This window comes from Athene noctua, chromosome 1, assembly GCF_965140245.1.
Source record: "Athene noctua chromosome 1, bAthNoc1.hap1.1, whole genome shotgun sequence".
NCBI lineage: Eukaryota > Metazoa > Chordata > Aves > Strigiformes > Strigidae > Athene > Athene noctua.
In genome coordinates, this window is record NC_134037.1 from 59,251,081 (window position 1) to 59,261,691 (window position 10,611).

The following is a 10,611-nucleotide window of genomic DNA, read 5'->3' on the forward strand; positions in this document are numbered from 1 at the left end:
GAAATCGGTTAAAACCAAAAATGATGAAAGTGAAACCACTGGAAATGTGGCAAACCCCAGCTTCAAGCACTTCGTGAAGCAGTGCAAAGAGCACTAATGTGCTTACAGACATGGCCAAATTACAGCTTTTCAAGTGCAATTTACGTTGCCTTCTGTGGTAAAACTACATTGAAAGACTGACTGGAAAATTTCTTCTATTATCTGCATTTTTATTGAATGGTGATCCAAATCTACCTGTCAGATGTGTTACAGCTAATTACTGAAATACTCCTCCATCATGTCTTGCAGCTTGCATTGGGTAAGAAAATTGGACATTGTTCTTGCACCCTAAACTCTTTGTTGGATTTTAAAGCAACCGCTCAGACATAAGGAATAATTAAGCTGGAGAAGTTTCAAATGTCGAGCTGGGAAAAAAAGTTTTTCTCATCCTGAAAACCATCCCGAGATTTCAATATTTCCCACTGGAATAAAATCAAGACCTTGCTGAGGTTTTAGGCTGGGATTTGCACCTGAGCCTGCCACCTTCCCCCTCAGACACACTTGCTGTGCATCTGTCATGGTGTTGACTATGCCTTCTCCTTCTACCCTGGAACTGAACAGCTTTCTAAATTAAAATTGTCATTGGAACTAGTACATTTATATAAAAAATCCTGATATTGACACAGCATTTTCCACTGAAAACTGTTAAGCAATTCTCAAGAACTTCTCCCACACGCTATAAAGTTTGATGCCTTGCCCGTCCAACACAGTACATGCCAATGGATACACTGCAACAGCTTTTTTTGCCCTGTATAATCTATGATTTTTCATAGTTCATGTGGGCCTGATGATCAGCTGGTAAAAACTGACTTTAGAGCACTGAAATAAGTGAAGCAATAAATTAATTAATAAAGTAATGAATAATCCTACTTGAGATTCAGGAATGGGTTTTCAAAAATGCCTAAAAAATATTTCTGTGTGACATAAAGCAGTCCCACCTGGAACTGAGCAAGCAGACTCAGGTAGCAGTAGTAGAGTAGCTGTATCAGTATACTGCTTTTACAGGAGCAATTCCCCTTGTAGCCCAGAGTGACGTGATAACACAGCTATTCTGCTTCCCCTTCCAAGCTACCCTGGATGTTTGCCGATATAGCGTTAATTTATGGCATGTAAATACATAGTGGCAGACTTAAGCATACAAACCCAAATCAATCGTTCTCCCAGGTCTTCTGGTTTGGTGATTGTTGACTATAGATGAACAACCCTTATGCAGTGTTTCTAGGGAGGTGGGGCACTCTGCATCTTGCAGATTTTGGAGTTTACAAGACAATTTAGAAAGGCCCGAGTCTCCTAAGGGATGGCAATTTCTTTAGGTTCTTGTATAAGCATTGAACCCAGAATCTCCAGTGTTCAGTCTAGCAGGATCTTCCTTGAAGTGGGGGTGGTGATAAAAGCCTGTAGTTGTGTCATTCAGAATGCATGCAGAAAGATTCTTCTTCCGGATGGGTAGGGTACCTTAAAACTCTTGCATGCTGCTCTGGCTTTTTTATGCCTTATAAAATGGGAAGCATCCATTTTTAGACACTTGAAAAGCCTTCCCTGGCCAACTTCTCATTCCTATTTTGTTGGACATTTCAGGCAGAACTTGTCCCATATATTAGAATATTTTACAGCTATGAAAACTACCATCTGCCACAAAACATTTTTAAACCAGTCTAAACTTGAAACTTTGGTAAAAGATTCTGATATTGTTGCAGTGAATTGCAATGAAGCATGCATTTTACCTAGCCTTAACTGAGTTACTGCAAAGAGCATTTAACTTAGTCTCACAGGAGGGAATATTTGGTGTTGTTTTTACATCAACCTAGATGAAACCTTCCAACATTTCTAGCAGACTTTGTTGATAGCTAACAAGATGTGTTTCAAGCTGTCTGTTCTTAACAAAGTCTCTTCATTTGTTTTTTTTTTTGTTCTGTTTTTTATTTTTTTTTAGATCTAATTGAAAGTATTTATACAGAACTTGAAATTCTAGACAGGCACAGGATTTTGCTCAGAATAATTGCCAGTGTACAATGGACGGCTTTTCTATAGTATTTTTTGTGTTTCTCCCCTCCTCCAATCTCCCTCCCCCTGGCCAAAGCAAATTTCTGCTAAGCAGTGTCAAAAAACCATAGCAACTATCTTGTGACAGAGCTGAGGAGGTTTTGTTCTGCAGAGTACCCATTAATCACTTATATTGCCCCCATCCAACATGTTTCTGGGAATTTTCTGCTGAAAACTGTTGCTAAATATTTGTCTGTGTGAAGCACTCCTCTCAGAGTGACCCATGGGGAAAGCGGAGTGTGTTACTCGTAGTGCGTGTGGCCCTGTGGGGCTCTAGGGATGGAGGGATTCCTACTACCAGGAGACAGGAGTTTTCAGTCCCATCAGGGGGAGAAGGAGCCGGAGCAGGTGCCGGAGCAGGACGCTTGCCTGGGGAGCAGGCTGGAGGAAGGCTGGCGGGGCAGCACACCTTTAGCTGTCTTGTCAGGGCCTGCAGCCGGGCAGTTTTCCATTGGGTTGGGTGCTGAAGACCTGCTGGTTGCTCACTAGGTGCCTCTACTCATTGCAGTAACACAAGCTCCCCGCGCTCGGCAGCTAGCTGGATAGCCACCACTCCTTTCCTCAGCCATCTCTCTACTCGGGATTTTTAAGTTACTCCTGAGGTCTTAAGATTTCTCCCTGTCACCAAATCATATTTCCTCGTTTATTTAATTGCTGTCAGCTATTACTTCTTGTTTTTTGCATATTACCAGTTCAAATCGAGTTTTCAGTGGAGCCCATCATTCTAAACATGCCAGCAATTAAGCTTTGACCCATCAAAACAGTCAGAAAGTTCCCACTCACTCACTGCATTTACTTAGTCCACAACATCTCCCAACTGCAGCAGAGATCCAGCCCCCTGGAGTTTGTATTTTTGAAGATATTAGCCATCTATGGCACAAACATCACCTCAGATAATTTTGGAAAATTAGAGTCTAGAAAAATGAATAATTAGGAAATTTGAACATGGCTCTTCCAGTATCCCGACTGTCAGTATTTACCCCAGATATACAAACAGCAAATGCCATAGAACAGAAAGTATTTCTATGCCCTGATCATATTTACTACTTTTATACCATTATACAGAAAAGCAATTGCTGTGTGATCAGCTGGGTAGAGACGAAAGTGGTTGATTGTGCATGAAAGAGGGGTGGCTGTCAGTTCCCCCCGTCTTCTGGAGTGCTGTTTGGATGGAAAATAAGACCCCGTCTTAGCTAATGATTTATGTGAAAACATGTCAGTGCTTCTCAATGCCTCCAAGGAGATGTTTTCCCACAGAAATTTGCATATCTGCCCTGGTGCTGTCTTCTTTGCATCTTTACACCAGGCCATGTTTTGCCACCACTTCTCTTCATGGGACAAAGATTGTATTAACAGCCAGGCCCTCATAGAGTGCTGTTTCCTTTGCAGACATGGTGATTCCCTTTTGCGGCCCCTAACTGCATTCAGGGTCTCTGCTTTGCTTTCTCTCCCTCCACCTCTAAGCTGGGGTAAGTCATTTCATGACCAGGGGAGGTGAAAATCTCTTGCTTCAGCTGGTTACACAGCTATTACTATACTGCTGCTAAACAAAACCTCACAATAGGTTTTTTTGGATGATGCCCCTGATACCTCTCTTCTTAGGTTTGTTTTCAGGTGATAAACTTTTCTAACACCTTGTATGATTGTAGGTGGGATGACAGACCAGTGTCCTATCCTTAAATTGCAGGGTTTAGCTCTGTGTAGTGTACTGCATGTCCATCTTGAGTATAATCTCCATGTTTCCTTTGTTTAGGCATAAACCCCACCTCTCTGTTTATGCCAGCATAAGGAGTGTTTAGTGTCTTTTTAAAAATCTGACTTCAGGAATTTTGTTTTGTTCACATATATGAGCGATGAGAGTGTACACTTGAAGACATAGTTCCTGGAGAAGAAAGAAAGGAGTGGTGAAAAATGTGAATTACGGTGCTAACTGGCTAGGTTGACACCTAGGTTGGCATGCTTAGAATTTGGAGCAATTGCAGTGAGGTCAGTGTGAAGTCTGCATTTACATCATTTAATCCAGGGTATGAGAAAGCAAATAATAGATAGACTGCAAAGTATGTTTTCCATTCATTTGTTACGGTGAAAAAAAGCCTTCACATATATGCCAAATGTAGAAGTAGAAATAGGAATTTTATTTTAAACTTTTTCATTGTATAACTAGACAGGTCCTATACTTGTTAAATTCATTGCTTCATTCAGTGCCTGCCATTGAGGTTTTCAGTGTCTGGCCAACTTCTATTTCAAGTATATCCTCTTATTTTTATCTATCCAAACTTAGCGAGACTTTGTCACCCACTGGTATGCAAAATTATAAACCACTTGAATTTAGTGTTTAGGGAATAGACCCTAAACTTCATACTTACTATATGCAATGCATGTAAAACAATGAAAAAATTCCTTCTCTTTTCTATTGCAGGTCTTCAGGTGCTCAGAAACAGTAAGAATTTCAGTTTCACTGTACAAATGTTACTAACTACCCTAGCTCACATTTTTACTCCTGCTTTCTCTCTTCTGCCTTCATCGCTCTCCCAGTTATAAGTTACTGGCGTTATGAAGAAGGCACACTCTTCGTTTTGTTGAATATTGTAAAATATTCACTAGAATCATATAAGAATTTGTCCTGCTGCTGGCAGAAAGCAGCCCTATAAACAATGTGCTCCTTTGTTTGCCTGAAGCATAGTAACAAATGGATTATGCGTAACAGCCATCTATAGGGCTTTTATTTCATCTCCATTCAGGCTCTGCGTGTTTTGCACTGCTTTTAATGAGGCTGCCTGAACTATGGTAACCCCACAGTACATTTGTAAGCAAGAGATATTAGATGAATCAGCCCCTTCCAGGACTGCATTATGAGGTGATCTGCTTTCATTACAGAATTTATTTTATAGGTGGTAGACCTCAGCGAGAAGGATACTGCGGGCACAAGCAGCACTTATCTGCTCTGTAAGGCCAAGTTCAGGGTCTGCATGAATGTGAATCTACTTTCCCACAGTCAAATCTGCATTTGTCGTATGGCTTGAAACAACCTTTTTTGTGCATGACCTCTCCTTTGCTCTCCTTCTGCTTCAGACTCATACTGGAATGATTGATAGTCCTTTATAAAATACTCCATAAAGACCTATTTTACTTCCCCATCAGCATGAAAACTTGGGTCCCCACACAGAAAACAAATACAAACCCCAGCATCTCGCAGCAGAATGAAAAGCCTCTTCTTCATTCTGCCTTTTTGAAGTGTGAAGGTTTCCTCTCTGGAACTGGAAATGTTTATTCCCCAGCAGTAGAGCTCACTGTTATCAAAAGCAACCAAACACATATACATATAAGTACAGATAGATGCCTTCTTTTTTCTCTGGAGGCCTATGAAAATTTTACTTTTTTTTCTTTTTTCTTTTTTTTTTTTTTAAACATTATTTAGAAATTTTACCACAGCAAACCAGGATTCACAAGTGGCATAGTGCCCTATTTAAGCCTTTTGTGGTTTATTTGAATGTAATTTGTTCTCAAGACTTTCTATTTGTTCTGCTGCTCTTCAGTCACTATCAGAATCAAAACTGGGTAGTTTTTGCATAGGAAATAGTTACAGTACAGAAGAAAATTTTAAGCACAATAACAAAGGAGATAAAAACAAAGCCACGTGGCAACTCACAGGCCTCATCTTACTCCTTTCTGGACACATTTTCTGTACACTGCTTGAAGTGTTTAGTTGTTAAAAATTATAGCTCAAGCAGCTCTTGACTTTGTAAATAGAAGACCCAGTGAAAAAAATAGGGGAGGTGGAAGAAATACAAGAGATGCCGTTTCTTTGGATAGCCCCCAAAACCAGGACTAGACATTCAAGTCTTGAAGAAGTTGTTGTTAAATTTTCAGGTTTCATGCTTGGAAGGCGGCTTTGGCAAGGAATTACTGGCAGTAAGGTAAAATCAGGTTGAACTGTGAATTGCTAAGTTTTAATAAAAATTCTGACAGCACAGGGCTGCAAGTAACACCTTGTACTAATTGTAGTCTTTGCTAGCTAGCAGCAATGAAGAGCAAAGCCCTGAGATTAAAAGTACCATGAACAAACTGGGAGAGGTCATAACAGAGCTTGTTATTATAGGAAAAGAAAAAAGTCTAATGATGAACACGAATTATCAAAGAAAACTGCTTGGGGGAAGATTTTCAAATTTTCTAGATTGTGTTGCTTTTTTTCTTTCAATAACAAATCAACCCCAAACATTGCTCTTTCAAGCTCCCTTTTGTGTGAAAACATACAGTGGCAAGCTCAGGGAATTCACCAGTTATTTTTTTTTTTAAGCTTTACTTTTTAATAGAGAAATCCTTTCCATTTTCCAGGCACTTCTAATTTCTGATTTTACTAGTGCTATTGTAGCCCCTCTGCTGCATAAATTTCCTGCTGTCATAAATGTATAACACACACATACATAAATATACATGTATGTGCGTGTGCGTGTATGAGATAGGTATACCAAGGTAAAGAGAAACAGGCTCTGAATATACTAATGGATGTATGGGTTTGCTGTAATTCTGTTTTGGCTGCATCATTTTTTATGTGTCAGTCTCCAAATGCCAATACCTGGAAATGAGAGACTGAACTGCCCGGAAGGCAACTTCTGATCTCCTGAATGAAAATGTTCATTACAGTTTGTGTGCATGCACTGTATGTCATTGAGCTGCAGAAATAGGCAGCACCTGCATACTTTTGAGAAATGGTCTGTAATAGAAAGAAGATTACAAATGGATTTGGAAGCACTTAAAAAGGCTGATGAAAATGTTGAGGGGAGGGCTTTTTTTAGTGAATATTCGTGTTGCTGGGTGATAAGCATGAGTTTACTTAGTAGGGCTTTAGTGTTTATTTGTACTTTGACTCTATGTTTTAATGAATACAAAGGCATGCAGATCGAGTATCTGGGCACTTATTTTCATTATAATTAACAATTAATGAATTAATTTCCAACGTTTAATTAGGCTGAATTTAAATACAGAATGTTTCAAACTCAGGGCTCTGGAAGGCATTTAAAAGGATGAAGCTGCATGCTGTCGGACACCTATTATGCAAGTTTAAATGATACCATATCTTGGGTAGCTACCTATCTGAAAGGTAAGTTGACTGGTACTTTGGAAGTTCATCCAGTTAAAGGCGACAAAAGTTTCAGATAACGTGGAGTGCTTAATCCTTTCCACTCATACTCCTTGTCTTTCAGTTGAGGTCTAATATTTTCTTAGAAAAATCTGATCATATGCTTTCAGTGTCTTGCCCCTCTGAAAACAAGCTTCAAGCTTCCATTGCTTTTCATTCCCCCTGGATCTGTCAAGAGGCTGTAACTATTGTGAGCAACAAAATGTTTGGACGTGTCACCGCAGGAGTCAGTCTTTGATGGTCTGAGTGAAGGCACAATGAAGCCTGAAAAAGTAAAGCTAGTTTACATGTTAGTTAACAAACGTAAATCCTGTATTTACTACCTTCTACTCTGAAGGAACCTCAAATATTTAATAGTACCTTTTTATGTCAAGTGTCTGCTAAGATCACACAAGCAATGTGAGAATTATTAAGTGTCTTCCTGTGGTAAACTATCTCTAGTTATAGGAATGTAAATAATTTTCGAAATCAAAACTGAAAAATTGATTATAAGCCATCACAGAAGGATTGACTAAGAATTTGTTTGTTTTTCATTGAGAATAATGAATATTTTTAGGCAAAATGGAAAGTCATAAGATGACAAAAAGCTGCAAACTAGTTTTAAACCCACTGCCTAAATGTTTCTGTTTAAATAGATGTTAGTAGCCATTTAGATTACTAATTGTCCAACAAGGAGCTGTGCAACAGTTCTAGAGGTAAATCGCCTTCAGTTATCTGACACCATGGATCACCTTTTGTGCCCTTATGTATCTGAATATATCTGCCACAGAAAGCAATGAGACTATGCTGATTTACATCAGTTGAGCTCTGGCCTTGTATCCTGTGAAACAAAAACAAATCCGGTTTTCTTCCTTCTGCGCTTTCTTCCCCCACCAGCCCCAATTTCACAAAATCCTGTTCCATCAGCTAATAATAGTCACCATCACCATCCCCTGAGCCCCAGGCGGGTGCCCCTGTGTGAGCCAGGAAGCGTGTGAGCTCTGGGCAGGCAGTCGGGTGAGGGCTGGGAGCCATCTCTGTGCTGAGGGGGAGATCCCTTCAGCTTCATGCTTGGCTGGCGCTTTGTTCACCGTTGAATGCTCCCCGCTTGGAGCCTTTGTGCGGCAGCGGGGGCCGAGGTGTGAGGCGGCCGCCAGCCGATGGCCGCGCCATGTGTGGACAGAGCATGACCAGTTTGGCTGCAGCCAGTCACCGCCGGGCTCAGCGTTACATCACCATCAGCCCATGGCTCGGCCGGACGGAGCCAAACAGGCTCCTCGTTGTTTTTTCTCTTTTCATGGACAAGAAGAAAGCCTGGGAAAAGAGCAGGGATCCCAGACCTTCCTTGAGAACAGCCGAATATTGTCTGCATGGTAATGAAGGGAACAAAACCACAAAACACACACGGCTCTCTCCCCGCTGCGAGCCAGGACGCACAAAAGCGGGGTGTGTAATCGGAAAGAGTGGGCAAGGGCAGCACAGCGCGGTGAGGAAATAAGTGCCAGTCCCCTCACAGCACCTGGGGGCAGCTCACCTGCAAAACGCGCTGCAGCTTCTGGGAAGGCCAAGCAGCCAAGGGCGCTTCCCTCATTCCTGTTTTTCATGGCGATGCCCTTGCAATCGATTTGGGGAGTTTGTGTCGATACAGTAGCACAGCAGCTGGATCTCCTTCAAATAAATGATTGTAACACAGAATGTGTGTTTGTGTTTCTAGTTTCCTGTTCCCCACACAAAGTCAAGATGGGTACATGCGCACAGCTTGTGATATTATCTTAAGAGAAAGTGATACCTTGTTTGTTCTGTTTTGAAATTCAAAAGAACTTGAATTTTTCTGTTTGCAATGGGTCTTAGTTGTTGCTTCTTTCAAAAATGGGAAAATGGATTGTCTTTGTATATATTTTGGACACCATGAGCACCCGAACCATTCCATCTGCTGGGGACAGGTCCAGCTCCTGTGAAATTTCTGCATTTGCAAACAGCCATCTCTTGGCAGCCAGGCGTAGTGTCCTTATGGAGAAACATGGTTGTCATGGGAAACTGCAATCACGGAGAGAGAAACAAGTTTCATGAGCCATTAGGGGACTTCTCTGTCTGTATCATCAAGGCAGGCAGCAAGCTTGTGCTCCTCTGGAAACCAGAGCAGAGCTTGGCTGTGGAGCAGTGAGCTTTTGGAAGGCTTCTGCTGCTGGACTCTTCCTCTACACCTTTGCAGAGGCTGGGGTTTTCTAGGGCTCTCCAGCAGGCACACTCCTTCACGCCTCACTTTTTCCCCTAGCTCCACTTCTGCATGTGATATTCCTTCTAAAACATCAATAAGGACGATGTCATCTGGGTGGCTGGGAGGAACCTCATCTGCCGTAGGGCATCTATTGTTGCTGTTTTGCAGTTGTGCTAGTGACAGTGACATTGTAAACATTTATGTGGGAATTGAGATCTCGTGCTGCACACACCTCTGAGAAGTATCAGAAGCTCTCTTCTAACTTGCAGACACATTTTCACTATTGTCAGTCTTTTACCGTATGTTTTTGTGACAACATTGACACATAAGTTAAGTTAGTCTGACCCTTTTCCAGTGTTTAGCCTTCTATTTTATATATAGGAGGCAATCATTCTTTCCCAGATTTCTCTTGGAGACATCCAAAAAGCCAAACTCTTCCTAAACCACCATTTGATGTGATTCTTGTCTAGCCTATGCGTATGGATTTCCTTTTAGAGAAAACTGTGATGTGGAATTGGATGCATATCAAGATCAGGCCCAAGGGTGGGGTATATACGTGTTCATTGCCTACAAGAGAAGTGTTTCAGAGCTCCTTGGTAGTCTTCCTCTGATCTGCTCCACTTATATCTCATCTTTTTGGTCAGGGCTGACCAGAACGGTGGACCAGAACTGTTTTGGTGGCCTGTAAAGCTGCATTCAGACCTCTCATTCTCTGTTAGAATTGCTTTTCCTCACATGTCCTAACACTAACAGACACTGCATACCATTGCTTCATAACTATCCTGTGACTGACCAACACACCCGGGTTTACTCCTTCTTTATTACATGCTGTGTGGTATAAAAGGTCTCTAGAAAAATACACAACCTTGTACTTCCATTGAACATCTATTCATAAAGCCTTACTGATCTCTGCAGTGATAAATTTTTCCACTAATCCATGAGATCTGATTATAGCCTTGCACCATTACAAATGTTACCACTGGTTACAGAATTATCCACTACCAAAAAAAAAAAAAAAAGTTGCTATAATTAAAACAGAGCCTTCATTCAGATGTGCTTTTACAAAGAAGTGTATGTTCTCAATTGTGATAGTACATTCTGACAGGCAGAAAATAGGAAGAATTGTCTCAGTGTCTTATGCTACTGTGAACTTGATGGTAATTAATTATGTAAATAGATGTGTGCTGTTGAT